A 2,500-nucleotide genomic window follows, 5' to 3' on the forward strand; every position below is an offset into this window, starting at 1 on the left:
CACAGAGAGAGACAGAGAGAGAAACAGTGACACACAGAGAGAGACAGGGAGAGAAACAGTGACACAGAGAGAGAAACAGCAGAGAGACATGGAGAGAGAGAGACAGAGAGAGAAACAGTGACACAGAGAGAGAAACAGCAGAGAGACATGGAGAGAGAGAGACAGGGAGAGAAACAGTGACACAGAGAGAGAAACAGCAGAGAGACATGGAGAGAGAGAGACAGAGAGTGGAGCGGCCTGACCCACACAAGTGACAGTCACAACTCCGCAGGGCTGACAGGGGGTGAAAAAAACAAGGGGGTAGGCAAAGAGGCAAAGAGGATTTCTCTGCCAGTCTCTCTATGTCACTTTCCCCTCTCCCTCTCTCTCTGTGTCTGTCTCTCTGTCTCTGTTTCTGTCTCTGCCCCTCTCTCTCTCTCTCTCTCTCTCTCACACACACACACACACACACACACACACACACACACACACACACACACACACACACACACACACACACACACACACACACACAGAGCCGAACACGTCAGTACAAATGAAGCCCAGAAAGAGCAGCTTCCAAACTGTCACTCTCACTACCACCCCCTCCCTCCTCCCCTGTCACCCTACTTCATAATCATTCCCCCTACACCCTCCCCCCTCCACACACACACACACACACACACACACACACACACACACACACACACACACACACCTCGCTCTCTGCAAACGATCAGCTTCAGACCGACTTTTGTCTCTGCCTTCCCAGAATCAGACACTCCACAGTTGGCTGTTACTGTCTCTGTGTGTCTGGACCTCACACTTGGAATGAGCTCTCTCATTTAAATACTACTACTAATAATAATGGTATTTATATAGCGCTGAATCTTGTGCAGAGACAAATAAAAGCGTTTTCGCGCCAGTCATTCACACGCATGCATAACTCTAAAACTGTAGAAACTAAAGACAAGGAAGAGGCAGGCAAGGGAGGCTATTTTGGGAAGAGGTGGGTTTTAAGGCCAGACTTGAAAGAGCTCAGTGTGGAGACTTGACGAAGCGAAAGAGGAAGTTCATTCCAACTGCAAAGGTCCAGAGACCGAGAAAGAACGGCGGCCAACAGTCATTTCTGTTGGGCCGATACCTGCACTCAGTTCTTTCAAGTCTGGGCTTCAAAGAGATAACCTTTTTTTCCTGTTTTTTTGTTTGTTTGTTTTTTTTCTTCTCCAAAATAGTTCTTCCATGCCCTGACAATTTTCCGTCCATAGTTTGTTCAGTCTTCCATCTTTCTGACCTGATGAGGTCTTTCCCTTTCTCAACTACTCTCCGCTCTTCCTCTGACTGTTACTTTCTGAAAATTACTCGTGTCAATACAAGAACCTGCGGTGAACGTTCTTTATTTTTTGATGCTCCTCATATCTGGAACAATCTCCCTCATCAAATTATCCGTGCATCTGAATCTGTCTTTGCCTTTCTGCTCTTCACTAAAAAAAAAAAAAAAAACACCCTCATCTTTTTTTTCAAATCAATTTATGAGCACTCTCAGCTTCCTTCTCCTCCAACACCATCCTTGTCAGCCCCCAACATTCTTCCATCTCGTCCTCCAGACTGCCAGCCTCCTCTCGTCCACTCTCCCAGTTTCAGTTTCAGTTTCACTTTCTCAAGGAGGCGTCACTGCGTTCGGACAAATCCATACACGCTACACCACATCTGTTGAGCAGATGCCTGACCAGCAGCATAACCCAACGCGCTTAGTCAGGCCTTGAGTGCATGCTTACATATTTGTGTACCTATGAAAGTGGATTTCATTTTACGTAATTTCGCCAGAGGACAACACTCTCGTTGCCATGGGTTCTTTTTCAGTGCGCCAAGTGCGTGCTGCACACGGGACCTCGGTTTATCGTCTCATCCGAAAGACTAGACGCTCAGTTTGATTTTCCAGTCAAACTTAGGAGAAAGGGCGAGAGCGGGATTCGAACCCACACCCTCACGGACTCTCTGTATTGGCAGCTGAGCGTCTTAACCATTCTGCCACCTTCCTCCACTCTCCCAAGTTTTAGACTGTTGTGGAATTATTGAGCGAGTGAGTGGGGTTTTTTTTTCAGTATTGAGTGCTTTTTATCGTGATTTTCTTTTTCTTTTTCTTTTTTTGATATCTGAGCCATGCATGAGCCGGAACACATAGAGGCGTGTTTGCCTTTTGACCCTTGTCTGAAGGGATGGAACCCTGTAAGACCACCATGTATGTCTCCATGTGATTTTTTTTTTTTTTTTTTTTTTTTAAATAACTTTTTATTGTTTGCTTTTTCCGTACCAAGTCCACTTAGCCTTCAAGATGGTGTATTATGTGCTTGGGTGTGTGTGTGGGTAGGGGCGGGGGGGGGGGGGAGAGGAGGGGGGGGGGGATGTTGTAGTTCGCGGCTCCTATTTTTATATATATATATTTTAATTGCTTTTTTTTCTGAGGGGGCTGGGGGTTGGCAAGGCATTATCACTTGTGTGTGTGTGTGTGTGTGTGTGT

The 2,500-nt window shown here is 46.3% G+C and overlaps 1 protein-coding gene across 1 annotated transcript in view; it reads left to right on the forward strand.

Moving 5' to 3' along the window:
- LOC143275763 (voltage-dependent calcium channel type A subunit alpha-1-like) overlaps window positions 1-2,500 on the forward strand; it is a 402,120-nt gene that overhangs the window by 259,485 nt on the left and 140,135 nt on the right. The window lies entirely within an intron of this gene.

The sequence above is a fragment of the Babylonia areolata genome, chromosome 31 (assembly GCF_041734735.1).
Source record: "Babylonia areolata isolate BAREFJ2019XMU chromosome 31, ASM4173473v1, whole genome shotgun sequence".
Lineage (NCBI taxonomy): Eukaryota > Metazoa > Mollusca > Gastropoda > Neogastropoda > Buccinidae > Babylonia > Babylonia areolata.